Here is a 16881-nt window from a genome sequence, read left to right on the forward strand (position 1 = left end):
TCAGAAAACAGTGTTGCTCCCCAATTCCCTCCCCTGTGCCAAGCTGCACTGCTTTCCTAGAAAAGCTGATCTTACAACTAGTTTCCTTAATGGAACTTCAACTAATCTAAGAGTACTGTAACTCTATCCTCCCATTTGAGTAACACCCAGACATCTCATACCTAAGACTAACATAACAGCACATGGCTTTCCCCTTGACCCTGGCACTGGTTCAGACAATGCTCAAGACCCCTTCTGTTTGTGGAAGAAGCAGGATCCTCTTTCCTGCTGATCATAAACAAAGAAAGCTATAACCCAGATAGTTCCATATAGCCATCCAACTACAAGGAAAGCTGACCTCATAAGTTAGTCTAGAAAATAGACAAAAGAAAAGACAGATTTCTCAATAAATCACACGTGCAGCACCCATGCCCAGCATGCTTCCCTTACCACAGCAAGCTGAGTTTTGTCTTGTTACTTGCCATCAAGTAACATCAACACATCCTAATCAGGTAAATGCATATCTTGATTTGCCCGAGTCAGTCTAAATTTATACTTGTTGTTCTGAGGTAATTGTTGCTCCTTTTTATCCTCAGAAGTCCTTAACTAGATAAATTACAGAGCCATGCCAACTAAAACAAAAATCATGTGATTGTCTTCCTAATCACAGAACAATCATCAATGGTAACTATATCAATCATAAAACCACTTCAAATGTGCTAAGTATTAAGCAGATGACAAAAAGTCCTGAAAATAGCTTTATTCAAGGGGTCCAATACAAAACTTACGGCTTTGATAGCAGACAAAAGATAAAATCCACTTCAGATCAAACACTAGCAAATGAAAAAGCCTCCTTGTGTCTAATTCAGGATCTACATGCTATCCTTATTACAAATGACATAGTTACAGCTGACTTGACTTTTATGTGTCAGTGACCCGGCACCTGCCATGGAAGATTTCTCCCACTAGGCTGCATCCTCAGCTCTACAGTTGTGTCTTTGCTCAGTTTTCTTTGTTCTTTCTCACATGTGCCCTTAAACCAAGTATCCAAATCTCTTGCTATTTTTAAGTTAAGAAACAGTATTCCAAATCTAAGAGTTACTTTCAGGAGATGTAAAATTTGCTGCATATTGAAAATATGTATAGTAGTATTCCATCACATACCAAGATATCAAAACTCATTTAAGATCACAATCAAAATTTCTCATGTCAGTTTTCCCTCTACTTAAAGGAATAGAGGCCAAGTTTTCCACATTGGTTATTTATCCCCAGTCTCTAGGTTAACTCTTCAATTCTAATCCCATCATATTATGTTATTTGGAATTACAATGTTAAAGTAGAAAAAAATCCTTCTAGTCAAGAGAACAGAATCTCTGGCCTAGATGGAGACCTAACATTCCAGTTGGGCCAAGTCAATCACCTGGCCAAGGGACCACACCTACAAAGGCAAGCTCAACTTACGTCAGTCTAAAGAGGTAGATGCCATAAACTTTCCTTTACTGAATACTATCTATAGTCTTCCTTCCCAGAATTTGGCTCCCTACCTCTTGCAGTCACTATAAGCTACAACGAGGTCTGATCAGTCTGTCTACTTTCCTGAGGCCTGAGTTAGAAAGGTACAACTTCTCCATTTTCTTTTCTTTCTCTTTCTTTTGGGTGCAGCCCAGAATGTAAATGTGCTTTTCTGATACTTGAGATTTCCCTACTTTTTTCCTAAAGCTCCCTTCCCTGCCATATGGCTGCTGGAATGGGTCTGACATCCAGGGCATGGCTTTTTTCCTTCCCTTCTCCAGGCACCTACTGAGGATTTACAGCTTGCCTACCCTAGGATGTTCTTTCTTTAAACTCTGATAAAATTGTCCTTGAGCTTCCATTTTTCATTCCTAAATTCTTTTATTTATGACACCAAGAATCCAAAGGGGGCCCCTGATGTTCTCTATATCATCTGGCAACCCAGTGAGAACCCCAAAATTCTAGTAATAATAATAATAAACCCTATTTTCCATAAATGTTGCATAATTACTTATAAAGCACAAAGAATATAAGCATTTTTCACAGAGAAAAACTTGATTTCTACCACATTTGGCTTATTTTAAATATTTCTCAAAGTTTTCAGAAAATGAAAGTTGTATTTTCTATATAATATAACACATATGAATTCTGTGGGCATTTTTCCATTCTAAGATTTATAACAGTAAGTATTAAGCAAATCAAACAGACCTAGATTCAAACACAATACATAATCCTTATCTACAGTAAGGATGGATAAAAACCATGTTTCATTAATGTTACATCATTTTTATAAAACTTAACAGGAAAGGAATATGATCAATGTTATACATTGTGTTGGTTAGATTTTTTTTTTTAACCAATCTAACAGAAGCTAGATAGGGTCATCTGAAAAGAGGACACCTCAGTTGAGAAAATACCTCTGTGCTGGTTGGTTTTTGTGAACTTGACAGAAACCTAGACATATCTGGGATGAGGAAATCTTAATTGAGGAAATTCCTTTTTAAGACTGTCTTATAGGCAAGCGTGTAGGGCATTTTCTTAATTAATGACTGATGTGGAAAGGTCCAGAAAATTATGAATGGTTCTCTTTTTTTTTTTCTTTTTATTTTTTTGTTTTTCGAGACAGGGTTTCTCTGTGTAGCTTTGTGCCTTTCCTGGATCTCACTCTGTAGACCAGGCTGGCCTCGAACTCACAAAGGTCCGCCTGCCTCTGCCTCCCGAGTGCTGGGATTAAAGGTGTGCGCCACCACCACCCGGCATATGGTTCTCTTAAGAGAGCTCATCACTAGCAAGTTATGCACACAGAAAAGTATACTATTAAATCCACTGGCAGGATAACCTGGAAAATGAGCAAACACAATCCTTTATTACCAAGTTTTTTTTTCTTCAGATAATCCTAGAAATGACAGCATGTCTGTTTCTATAAACAAAGTCAACCATACATTATATTTAGACCCAAAATGAGACAAACTACAAGAGTGCCTATAAAGGGTTCACATATTATAGACAAGTCCACTAAAGAAACATTTGGCCCAACATGTTTAAATAGAGAGGGACCGAAAACAGGAAGCAACAAAACAATTCATACAATATCTTCCTTTTTCCTTCCGATTTCTTGCTTTGTCTCAGAGCATATATGAAATCAATGACTTTAGTCATACTTCACAAAATTTTGGTTAGATAAACAATTACCTATGGTAGGTGTAGTAGTGCACGCCTTTAATCTCAGCACTCAGGAGGCAGAGGCAGATGGATCTCTGTACATTCAAAGCTAGCCTGTGCTACATATAGAGTTCTAGGTCAGGCAAGGCCTTACACAAAACAACGTCATAAATAAACTAAGAAGGTTATACTGCATCTAAAAAAAAAAGGAAACAGTAATTTAAGTTACTATTTATTTCAATTTCTAGAAAACAGTATAAAAACTAAAAGTTTAATAAACCCTTTTCATGATGCATAACCTTTTGTATCACTTTAGTTTTCTGATAAAATATTTTAAGTTAAACCTTGAATACAAAAGTCTAAGAATAATCTGTAATAACTGTCCCATATTTTTTGACACGAACCAAATTATACAATGTTCCAGTGTTAGATGAAAACAGTAATCTAGAAAGAGGTAATAAAATTAATTATTACTTTTCTGAGAACCAAAGTATAGAATGTGGAAAAGCATTAACTAAATCTGAAGTCTCCACTAGAAACAGTGAAGTAAAACAGAAAAATTTCAATAACCAAACTGTCCAGGATAACATTCAAAAACAATAAAAGAAAAAGCTCCATATCTTATTATAAAAGGGTTCAAAGGAAAGGTAGATTCAATGCTGACTCACAATCATCCAAAACATCATTAAACATAAAGATCAACCTTTGGAGGGGGAAAGGGGCATGATTAATTTCTCACCAAAATATCCAATCTACTCATACAAACCCCTATCAAAAGGTAGTGCTTTGTACTGAACAAACAAGATTTAAAAGATAGAGGCAATGACTTTAAAATAATTCCTAAAATAAATGGTTAAAAGAATAAACAACTTAAGAACTTACAAAGGCTCTGAGTCAACAATGTTTCCATGCTATGGCCCAAAGTAAAAACAAAAGCTGCCCACTGAAAGAGAAACCTGTATTTTATCAGAAGAAAATAAATTTATTTGTTCATTTCCTACAAACGCCCCAGAACTTTCACTTCAATTTCTGTTTTCTTGGCAGGTAGACACTCCACAAAAGCAACAAAACACACAAAATATAATGTTCTTCCAAATTTTAGTCCTCGAGTAGAAATGCCTCCATAACAAACTCATTAAAGGTCACAGAGAAGCAAATGTCTAGTTCTGTTACTTAAAAAACACAATTTTGTTCCATTAGCTAGACAATGCAAAATAGTAACAGTATACACATTTAACATACTAGGAATAACAAGTAGCTATAGAGTCAAAGAATGGTATTTGTTATCAATTTTTGAAACTTAATTACACACAATCCATATCCACTATTACAACTGAGAAAAATGCTACATTTTTTTCTTAAACTTTATTTTGAAGTTAGTTTTGACAAAAAGGCATAAGAATGTAACATTTTAGAAACATTTAGATAAAACCCATGACAGAACTGTTTCCTTTGTCCTAAAAATAAGCCAAAACAAACAAATCAATACCAGGGATATCTAACAGACTCCCAAAACTTGCAGCCTATTGCTATTGTCCTTGGTAACCCCTGGAAGGACAAGATCAAGTCCCTATTGTTAAAGACACCATGGACGTCAGAAACAGGGCCCAGAGACCCAGAGTTGGAAGCGACCTGAATTCCCACCCCCTGTGGAGTAGCTTTCGTGGTACTAGAAGGGACCATACAAGCTTCTACCCACTTATGATGCCTATGAACCACCCCAGTGATCTGGTACTAAAAATCTAGCTAGCTACTCAGTGCTAGTAAAATTATGGTTACTGGAGGAGAATCAACAATCACCAGTTTACTAAACTAGCATACTAATCCCTAATAACAACCTATAAACAGTTGTCCTTATACCCACAGATAAGTATAGTCTTCGCCCCCTCATCAAGGAAACTTCTTCCATCGGAGACCAAGGCAGAAAACCACAACCAATCAATATGCAGAGTTGTGCAGCTCAGTCCCAATGGATTCATCTACAAGACACTCCCACACCTAAGGCTCAGGGAACATTGCAGATGGGGTGGAAAGACTGTAAGAGCCAGAGGATCAGGGAGTCTGCTGTAAGATTGTGTAGTAACATCAGAACCTACACGTGTTAAGTCTCACCAACATAACTGCCCAAACATGAGCTGAACAAGAGATATTAACAAACATGCCAAACCAGACAGACCAGGAAAAGCCCACAACTCTTCAACCCTACACAAAGAACTACAAGCAACTGAGTAAAGCCGGGAGCAGAAGAGATGGCCCTCGCCAGGGAAGACCACACCCATTGGTTGTCCAGTGCCAGTCAGCCCTGAAAAAATACATACAAGTGATGCTATGTAAATTCAGCAGACTATGGTTAGGAATATGTATGTTTACATAAATACAACATGCATGCAATAATAATGAAAAAAGAGACAATGAATCTGAAGGAGAATGGGGAAGGATATATGGGAGGGTTTGGAGGGATAAAAGGGAAGGGAGAAATGTAATCAAATTACAACAAATAAACAAAAATTTAAAATCTCACTGTCTTGGAACTATGACAAATGTATACATTTTTCTATTTCTCATTTTCTTACAAAATACTTTGTTATTTTCCACAAAAGCAATATAAAACATTTCAGAAATCAATGTAATATAATGAATAATGTATGCAAATATAAAGTAGCCACTAAGAACTAAATCTGAACTGAGTAATTTTTAATCAGGTAGATGATTAATTGTGAGTACATTACAATTATTTGTTTATGATAATAAAAATTACCTAAATTTATATATATTCACAGTCTTTCTTTCTTTCTTTTTTTTTTTTTTCTTTCTTTTTTTGGTTTCCTTGTGTAGCTTTTTGGAGCCTATCCTGGAACTCACTTTGTAGACCAGGCTGGCCTCGAACTCAACAGAGATCCACCTGCCTCTGCCTCCTGAATGCTGGGATTAAAGGCATGCGCCACCACTGCCCGGCTGAAAAATGTCTTTTAAGTGACTTCATAATTACTAACTGAAGATTTGGTCTCTTTTCAATCAATACTAATCCCAATGACTTCCCTAGTTTTGAAAACTGAGGATCACACTATCTTGAAACTCCCTCATATCTTCTAAACTGAGTTTTAAGTAGGATAAAGAAAGACAGGGTTTACGAGTTAGAAGGAAAAGAAAACATGCACTAAATGCTCAGTACATGCCTAGATAGCTTGATCTGTATGTACTCTGTTTCATTTCACTAAAATTATGAATTACACATTAACTTTCAATTTACAGATAAGGAAATTAAGATACAGAAAAGCTATGAAACATCCAATACTCCACGGATGATGAGTAAGTAGAATTTCTTTTAAGTCCCCCAACACAGCGTACTATTCTTGCAATACCAGGTCTATACATGTAGTGAATGTATAGCATGTTCCTATTCTACCTACTTACTCCAAAAACGTATATATTATTCTTGGAAAGATAATACATCAGACAGCAAACTGATAAGAACAGATGCTACGCCTGATCTTGGCCAAAAGCCCAAGAAGCAATTAACTGGAATTTAAACATAGATTAAGTGCTGGAGATATGGCTCAGGAATAATACTTGCCTAGCTTATCATTTAATCCTTAACATGGAAAAAACAAAATAAACCCACAACTATGAAGCATAAGTTGTCTAACTATAAAACCTAAGCTCTGACTAAGTCATGCCAAGTTTAGTTCTGCACATTCCTAGAAAAAGCAGGGAAAAAAATTTTACAGTCTTATTAGTGTACAGAGAACTTTGCAGCAAGGTAAAGACCATTAGAATTATTACAGATGAGCCAGGCTTAGTGACACACACCTTTAATTCTCAGGAAGCAGAGTTTTGTAATGTGGCACACAAATTTTTAATGCTATAAAAATTTGGAAGTATAAAATGTACCAGTGGATAAAAAATTAGTGTGATGTGTTTTAATAAAAAAAAATCCAGCATATACAATATGATTCTACTTTTTTTAATGTAAAGTAAATGTGGCTATATAAAAGCACATTGCTCAGATAATAGTTCTATATACTACACTAACAGTCTTAATTACTATGAGATAAAATAACCAGGAAATTTATCCCCTTTAGTATTATTTCAAGTTCTTCTTTTTAAAAGAGCACATATTTTAAAAAAAAAAAAAGTAAGTAACTAAGACAAAACACACAAAGCTGAGAGAACCCAGGAGACAATATAAGCATAGATTGTTAACCTGGGGTCCATGAATATCAGAGAAATCCGTGAATTTGAATCGTGTACAGAAAACTGTATCACGGTTTTCATATAGACCTAGACAGCCTACATAGTAGTGATAGGTAACTATGACTTTTGTCAAAACCAGAATTTAATGTTCATGTAACATTATAGTTATTACAAAAATCTCAGAATATTTTCACTACTAAAACATATTTTACAATTATGGTTGTCTAATATTAGACTTACTGCTAGATCATCTTATACTTAAATGCACTAATAAGGAAGTACATATACTTTCATACCACATATTTGTTTTTATTTTAGTATTTCAATTAATAGTTTTTGTTTGATTAGAAATTTTTAGAGGAAGAGCTAATTTTGTTTTTCTTTTTGAGACAAGGTGTCATGTATCACAGGGTATCCTTGAACTGATCCTCTTGTCTCCATCTCCGAAGTGCTGGGATTACAGGTGTGTGCCACTACATCCAACTGTACGTGGTGGTAGGACAGAACCAAGGCTAAGTGATGCTAAGTTGCACTTACCAAATGAGCTAAACTCTCAGCCCAACAAGGTTCTTTTTCAATACAATTTATTTTCTTTCATTTACCTTCAATTATTATATAAAAGAACCACAGCCTTCTCAAGGCTATCAATGGTGTTCTCAGAACCTAGCAAAAGTTAAGAACCTATGAGGTCTACAGGCCAGGAAGTCAATACGGAATATACTCAGTAAAGAATTAAGAAGGGCCTGAATTCAGGAAACAATGCAAATCATTCCAGTAGAGATTGCACCAACCTATTTCTCTAACATTTTTATTTTTAAAGACAGGATTTCACTATGTAGCCCTGGCAGGCCTGAATGGAACTCAGTATATTGATAAGACTGGGTTCAAACTCAGAGATCTGGAAGTTCTGCTTCTCAAGTGCTGAGATTAAAGGTTTGTGCCACTGCTAACACAAAATTCTTAATTCCCTTCCCTGAACCAACTTTTTGGCATATTCTCACTTGCTCTGAGTTCTCTCCTTCATACAAAATAACCAATGTGCCTCGGAAGCTTTCTTTTTTCATCTCAACATAAATCTATTTTATTACTTCTTTGAGAATTTCAAACAATGTTTTGATTATATCTATACAACCACTTTATACCTATTTCTTGACTTAACCATTTATATATATATATATATATATATATATATATATATATATATATATATTTTTTTTTTTTTTTTTGGTTTTTCGAGACAGGGTTTCTCTGTGTAGCTTTGTGCCTTTCCTGGATCTCGCTATGTAGACCAGGCTGGCCTCGAACTCACAAAGATCCACCTGCCTCTGCCTCCCGAGTGCTGGGATTAAAGGCGTGCGCCACCACCGCCCGGCAACCATTTATATTTTAATTCTAAATCTTAAAAGAAATTTATTCTCACTTCAACTGATTCCTCGTCTACCAGATTAATATTTTAACTTAAAGTTTTCATTTCCTGAGAATTTCATATGAGTGTGTACTTACATCATTTCTACTCTCTCTCCACTCCAATTCCTCCCGTGTCCAACTCCTCCATGCCCCCAACCCCTTCCCAAATTCAACAATTATCACTTAGATATGTATATGTATGTATATGTATGTGTATGTACACACACCCTACCAAGTCCACCATTTAGTGTTATTCAAATGAACATGTGTTTAGGGATAATCACTCAGAATTGGATATCAGAGAACTTGTCACTGGATAAAGCTCCCTCTCCCTCTCTGGAAACCACAGAGTACTCTATAGCTCCTCTTGCAGGAGTGGGATCTTGTGAGATTAACCCATCCACACTGGTATGTCAAATGGTGTTGTCATTATGCAGGTCTTGTTTAGGCAATCATATTGTTGAGATTTCATGGTTCAGCTTCTTTGTCATGTCTTTGCAGCAGACAATCTGGATCTCTGGCTCTTATCTTTCTGAAACCTCTTCCGTGATTTTTCCCTGAGCCTTAGGTGTAGGGGTTATATTGCAGATGTGCCAAATGGGATTAGGCATTCAGTCACTTATTTTTTGCATTTTGATCAGCTATAGATCTCTGTAGTGGCCTCTACCTGCTGCAAAAATAAGCTTCTTAGGGAGGAAAGGTACACCCATCAGGCTGAACTGGTGCTCAGGCTGCTCAACTCAAACTAGGCTTTCTTCAAATGTCCACGTTAATATTCTTAAGACCTAGGCTCCATCCCTAGCACAGGTTCAAAGAGAATGAGTAAACTTTAAACTTTTATCAACCTGCTCAAAATCACCCAATGGTTCCCAATGTCTTTAATAGTATAGGTAAATAAGAGATTTCGGAGCTATACAGTATCTACCAGTAAAAATAAGTGTGTGGTTAACTAACGAGTGCTTCTAAAATAAAGCCACACTACAACTTTTTTATTTAAATATTAGTAAGAGCCAGGCAGTGTGGCACACACCTTTAATCCCAGCACTCGGGAGGCAGAGCCAGGTGGATCTCTGTGAGTTCAAGGCCAGCCTGGTCTACAGAGCTGGCACCAGGACAGGCACCAAAACTACACAGAGAAACTGTCTTGAAAAACCAAAAATAAATAAATAATATTAGTAAGAGACCTCAATTTATATAATTTAAAAATACTTGCTGCTCTGGAACTGAAGTATGTGTCACTGACATAAAGACAAAACTAACAATCCTTATGTAGGCAGGCACAGAGCCCACAAATAGTCACGGTTTAATTTGTCCCATTAGCTTCCTGTTCCTACTCAAGTCATGAAAGTTAATCAGAAGTTAAACTGACTTTCCAAAACTTAACATCTGCAACTACATATTTGTTGATGTAATTTCCACTGCTTATAATGGCACTTATGGATTTAATACACGTTTCCTAAGTTCTTACTAGATACAAAGCATTACATGTTTCCTATTATGTCAAACACTTGAGCTATAAAGATGAAGTATATATCATCTGTACTCTTCAAAATGACATAGTCTAGAAGAAAAGCCAAGACATAAACCAGGTAATTATAAGACCCTGTGGCAAATTTTATCAAAGAGGAGCACACACAATACTAAAGGCATACAAGAAAAATCATAAAGCAAAGCCTGGAAGTGTCAGATAAGGTTTCCCAGATTAAGTAGCACCTGAGGTGAATTATTAAAGAAGTCAGTGGGGTCATAAAGTGTAAGGTACTGTAGGCACATTTAAAGCACAGACCAGACTCGAAGTTACTCACTGTAGCTAAGCTAGGGAATATGTGAGAAGAAAGAGTAATAAATAATAAAACTGGAGAGGTAAGCAAAGAAAAGATCTTGACGGGCCTTCCTTATGGTGCTATGAAATGTGCACCTTATTGTAGCAGACTAGGCAACAAATACCCTGGAAAGCACACAGGTTAGGAATTCCAACAACCTAATTGTCAACCTTCCACTTAGTATGTGACCTTCATGAAATCTGCTCAATTTCAGTATTCTCAAATATACAATAGGGATTAATAATATCAATTTCACCAATACTATAATAAATATTTCATTTAAATCTAGCATAGGGATAGTAAACTGCTTACACCCTGAATTGATAGTAGTTACTAATTTTTATTTATTTATTTTTGTTTTTTGTTTGTTTTTTGAGACAAGATTTCTCTCTATAATCCCAGCTGTCCTGGAACTCGCTATCTAGGCCAGGCTGGCCTTGAACTCAGAGATTCCTCTGCCTCTGCCTCCTGAGTGCTGAGATTAAAGGCATGTACCACTACCACCTGGCTAATTTTTACTCTTTAATAATTAAAAAACAAAAATTTTAGCTGGATATGGCTCACATCTGTAATTCCAATACTAAATAGATTGAGGCAGGAGGAGTGTCGAATTATAGACTAGCCTGGGCTGTAAAGTGAAATCCTGCCTCAAATGCAAGAAATAAAATTACAACAACAAAAACAGATTATGCAACGAAGATCTTACATGACCTACAAAATCAAACGATTTACATCTTTACCAAAAGTTTACTGACTCAACCTAACACATAATGTAGAATCAGGAAATAGTAACTATTATTATAACTGAAACATTTTAAGTATGAAATAGAAGGTGAGTTGAAATTTACAAAAATCTGTCTGGTGATAGTATATATAAAGGAACAAAAGGAATGTCGGAAAATGATAAAGATATTGCTGTAATCTATTTTCTTTCCTTCTTTTCCTTTCACCATAGAGGGGGGGAAAAAAGATTTCTTCTACCTCTGCTTACTAATCCCTGTAAGTTAAAACCTATTATGTACTCTGTCTGAAACAGCACTAAATCTTACTGTCAGTTAGCATATTCCCTTGTTTGTTATAACCAGATTTAAATGCCCTATTCATGGAAAAATTAGCACTCTAGTCAAACATATCCCACTGTAATCAGGAATGTTAAATAACTTGTATGTTTACTAGTAAGAAACTGCAATAGCTAGCATATACTAAAGTTATAGCTTTTATTGCAGATCTGTTAGATATCATTCTAAACACTATGAGAATCAGATCATTTAATCATTATTCAACTCTGAGATAAGTGCTCTTACTATCTTATTACAAATAGAGAAACTGAAACAGAGAAATTAAATGTATTTCTGACAGCTACAACATGGAAAATCCAAGGTTCAAATTCTTAAGAATCCTACTGTCTAGGTCACAGTATTTTCAGAAATATTAGTTTAGATTACATGTGTAAAGGCTATGGGGATGAATTTTCTTAGCTCCATTCCATAGTAAAGGGTCTTGCTATACAGCAGAAACTTGTCCTGAACTTGCCACTCTCCTGACACAGTCCTTCAAGTGTTGAGATTTCAGGTATGTTCCTATGCCCAGTGTGGTGGTTTGAATGAGAACGGCCCCCACAAGCTAATGTATCTGAATGTTTGTTTCCCAGTTGGTGGGCAGTTTGGGAAGGACTAGGAGGTGTGACCTTGTTGGAGGAGGTATGTCACTGGGAGGTGGGCTCTGAGGTTTCACACCATTCCCAGTTAGTGTTCTCTCTTACCTCCAACTCTTAGCTACTGCTCTAGTGCCATGCCTGCCTGTCTGATGTCATGCTCCCTGCCATGACGGTCATAGACTCATCCTTGATAAATGTAAGTAGGCCCCCAATTAAACGCTTTCTTTTTTAAGTTGCCTTGATCATGGTGTCTCTTCACAGTAATCAGATAGTAAACTAAGACACCCAGTTAAATAATACTTTTCCTGATTCAAAGTTTTCAAACCTGAAACAATTTTACACTGTTTCAAGGTTTACTCTTATACTTGCATCTGTAATGCCCTCTGCAAGCTCTGTATTAAAGGTCTGGTTAGCAGCTAATGGGCTCCAGGGAGGTGATTGTGTCAGTACTTCAACATATCAGTGGATTAACCTACCAACAAATTCCTAATTTGATGGCATTACTGGGATGGAAAATGGTAGAAATGAGGAAATGAGCCCAAGTGGAGGAAGTGAGTCATTGAGGGCATTCCTTGTAAGGATGTCTTGTCCCTACCCCATCCCTGCTTCCTAGATACCATAAAGTGAACAGCTTTTCTCTGCTTTGCTGTGGTCCAAAATTTATAGAGCCAGCAAACTGTGAACTGAAACCTTTGAAATCATGAGCTAAATAAATTTTCCCTCCTTTGTTTCACTTGGCTATTTTGTCTTATTAACAAAGTGACTAGCAGTTTCCATTCTGTACAGAAGTCACTATTTTTTATAAATTTACACACAGATGTTGCATTAAATATGAGCCTATAGGATGAACACTTATTTTGAAGGTTTTGTTTTGTTAACATTATGATTAGAAAGTAACAGACATATGCACAGGTCTCCATAAGCTTTGCAATGTCTCCTTTACATCTTTCATACTTCTCTTTAGAACTAGGTATATTAACGAGTACAGAATGGGTCTTTGAACAAGGCTTTTAATTTTCAAGATGCAAAACATTAGAAATATTTACCATGAAGAAGTTAACCAAACTACTCAAAAATCCTCCTCAGAGGGTAGGAAGGCAGAGTGAGGGAGAAGGAAGAGAGGACAGGAGGAGGAGGAAAGGAAGAAGGAAAAAAGAGAGAGAAAAGGAGTGGGGAGGGGAGGAGAGGGGAAAGGAGAAATGAGATCTCACCAAGTAAAGCAATATGGAGAGATATACAGCCAAGTACTTAGGGGAAAGTAAGTAAACATGAGTTAGGGTTTCACACTGTAAGATTCCTGGGCAATGAAAGAATATACTATGATTCAATTAAAATTGAAGTTGTCCAGAGATAAAAATCTATTTCAGGTACCAGTGTTAGTACAGCTAATAAAGCAAAGATGTGGTATTTTCATTGTGAAGCATGGAACATGGGTTAATAATTACATTTTTGTTGTTTATTTGATGACTTTATTGTTATTTCTGGATTAAGACACGTATTATTTTAACAACTTTAAAATTACAAAATAGCTAAAGGAAAGAGAACATGGCAAGGTTCACCTAAATAATGTTTCTTTAAAGTATAAAATAGTAAAAGAAATTTAAAAAGAAAAAAAAAAGTTATCTGAGAAATTAAACCCCAGAAACCGAAATTCAGAGTTCTGGCTCACAGATCCAACTGATTTCAAAACACAGGAAACAAATCAAACAGCCAGAACCCAGTAAACCACAATAACTACCAAATGTAACCAAATTTGTAAGTTCTCATAAGACTGCAAACCTTTAAAAAGTTGGTAAAATTCACTTGCCATTCAAGCCTTCACAACATACCAGAGTTGTGTTCCCTGTTTTCTTGTGGCTCTTCCCTCCCTTTCCTCTCCTTTCCTACTACTTTTCCCTGAAATTTTACTTTGAAGATGGAAAGCAATTATTAAGTATTATAATTCAACTTTTAGATATAATTTTACAAGTATCTAAACTTAATACCCTGAAGCTCTCTGTAGCAAAGATAAAGTGTCATCTATCCAGGGCTATTTCTCACATTCATTTTTTTAAATAATGCTCTATGACAAATTCTTGCCAATGAAATTTGGGGAAATGTCCCTTTCAGTTCTTAAGAAATGGTCTGTGAGCAATAAACAGCATCCCAAGATCCTGGGAATGGAGGAATCACAAAACATATGGTGCTCTAAAGTAATCACCACAGAAGACAACCATGCTAACCAGGACATGCTAAAGCACTAAAATTTTATAGTGAAGTTATTGCCATAATTGGCATTAGCAGTAATGACAGAAATTCCTAAATATTTTAATCCCTTGTAATTAAAGGTATTTATAATGATATTCTAGAAAGGTTATTTAAAGCTCCTTTAGATAACATTACATTTCAAAACTGAAATAATATTCCACCTTGACTTTGTTATAATTTCTTTAAACAAAAAGGATGAATATCCAGCATTAAAAATAAACTATCCAAATAGTTGGCTTCTTTTGTTTGTTTGAAGCAGGGGGCTGCTTTTTTTTGTTTTGGCGGAGGGGTGGTTTGGTTTCGTCAGTCTGACAGGGTCTCACTATGAAGCCTGGATTGACCTGAACTACAGGGTTCTGCCTCTGCCTCACAAGGGCTGAGACTGTAGGCATGTGCCAGCAGGCTTTAAAGGGTGAGGGGAAGAGGAGTCCCTACTCACTGTTGGTGGGGTGTAAACTAGTGTAGCCAGTATAGAAATTACCTCAAAAACTAAAAATTATCACTCCTACATTTACACTCAAAAGACTCCATATCCTATGACAGTGATAAGCATGCACATTCATATTTATTATTGATGCTATATTCATGATAGCAAGGAAATGGAATCAGCCTAGATGCCATGATTAACAAGGAAATGGAATCAGCCTAGATGCCTATAATAAAAATGTGGTATACATACACAATGAAATTTTACTCAGCTGTAAAGAAAAACTAAATGTGCAAGAAAATGGGTAGCCTGGAAGGCATTATATTAAGCCAACTGACCCAAATGCAGAAAGACAAAGCCAATGTTCTCTATTCATATGCAGATTCTAGCTTGTACATATGTATGTATGTAAGTGGGAATAAATGTGGGTAAAGCCTACAATACTACAATGGACTCCAAGAAAGAGTAAAGAGATTCTGAGGAGGGAGAGGGAGGACAAAAGAACATACATGACATGAAACCATTCGGGGTGCAGGGCAGAAACAAAGGGGTTAAAGTGTAGGACAGATAGAGGGAAATCAAAACAAAGTTTTTTGAAAGTGCCATAGTGATAATTAACACTTTGTATGTTAACTTTTTAGATAGATCAAAGTATATTTTGCCTTCTAATAAAGCTATCCCTACAAACATATATATATTATACACACACACACACACACACACACACACACACACACACACACACGCACATATGTAATTTTCACTGTTTATATATTAAAACTTCCACTGGATATTTTGAAACCTCATGGATACATACAAAACTTAGAATATATACTAAGATCATTGTTGTTAAAACTATAATAAAATCTAACTAGGAAAACTGATATTTTTAAGAATCATTTTTTATTTTTAATTATAAGTGTATGTATCTATATATAGTTATATGCACATGAATGTAGTTGCCCTCTGAAGGCAGGAAAGTCGGATCCCACAGAGCTGGCATTAGAGTCAGTTATCAGCTGCCTAACATGGGTGCTGAGAGCCCAACTCTGGTCCTCTGTGAGAGTATTATGCTCTCTTAATCACCTCTCCAACTTCAAAATTGGTATTTTTAAAGAGACATGACCTTAACTCTCAATGCAATGAACTTAAATCTCAATGCAATTATTTCCACATTCTCACTGCTGTGTCTTCACCCCCATTCCCCAAAAAGGAAAAGGGGGGAACCCCTTAAATTAGAACCAAGTGAAATGGCTACTGCCTATAACTACAGTAGGGAGGCTGAGGCAGGAGCATGGTAAGTCTGAGATATATATGCCTACACCAGGGCAAGACTCTCCAAAAAAAATTTTAAAAAGCAAATAACTTTAAAAACTGTAATTCTTTTAGCCTTTCCTGGTTTTACTCTATACTGGTCACCATTATGGTTTTCCAAAAACATAAATTAAAATTAAATTTAAAAAAACTTAAAATCCAATAACACATTACTCTATACAAAACAATGAAAATAGCAAATTTTCATAAGATAGTAGGAAAGCTTTGCTTCCACTCTGAGACTCCTAAAGCTTTTATTTACCAGAATCAGTCAACATGAACTATAAGAATTAAATAACACTTCTGTGACTGTACATAAATTCTGGTTCTCTGATCCATTTAAATGTTTGTATTCAAACATGTACAGAACTTAAGAATCTTCCCCCAAGGGATATGTTACAAAAATTCATAAGCAATGTAACTAAGAGACTATTCAAAAACAGTAAATATATCAAATACGGCTATTTATTTATAAACGCACATGCAAGGCTAAACTGACAACTTTTTTTTTCTAGAAAAAGTACGTCTCATGTGTTTACAAATACTTTATGTATCTCAAAGGCCTCTGAAATACTTCTTTTGCCCTTCAGTGTTGGAAACCAAACCCAGGGCCTCACACATGCAAGGTAAGTTGTACACAAAGCTACACCTCCAGCCGT

The 16881-nt window shown here is 35.9% G+C and overlaps 1 protein-coding gene and 1 pseudogene across 4 annotated transcripts in view; both read right to left on the reverse strand.

The window, feature by feature from the left end:
• The window catches only part of Cnot6l (CCR4-NOT transcription complex subunit 6 like), an 83591-nt gene that overhangs the window by 64012 nt on the left and 2698 nt on the right, over positions 1-16881 (reverse strand). The gene's annotated exons all lie outside the window — the stretch shown is intronic.
• Positions 6491-6669, reverse strand: LOC128109215 (uncharacterized; annotated as a pseudogene).

This window comes from Peromyscus californicus, unplaced genomic scaffold, assembly GCF_007827085.1.
Source record: "Peromyscus californicus insignis strain IS unplaced genomic scaffold, ASM782708v3 Scaffold_13__1_contigs__length_99412109, whole genome shotgun sequence".
Lineage (NCBI taxonomy): Eukaryota > Metazoa > Chordata > Mammalia > Rodentia > Cricetidae > Peromyscus > Peromyscus californicus.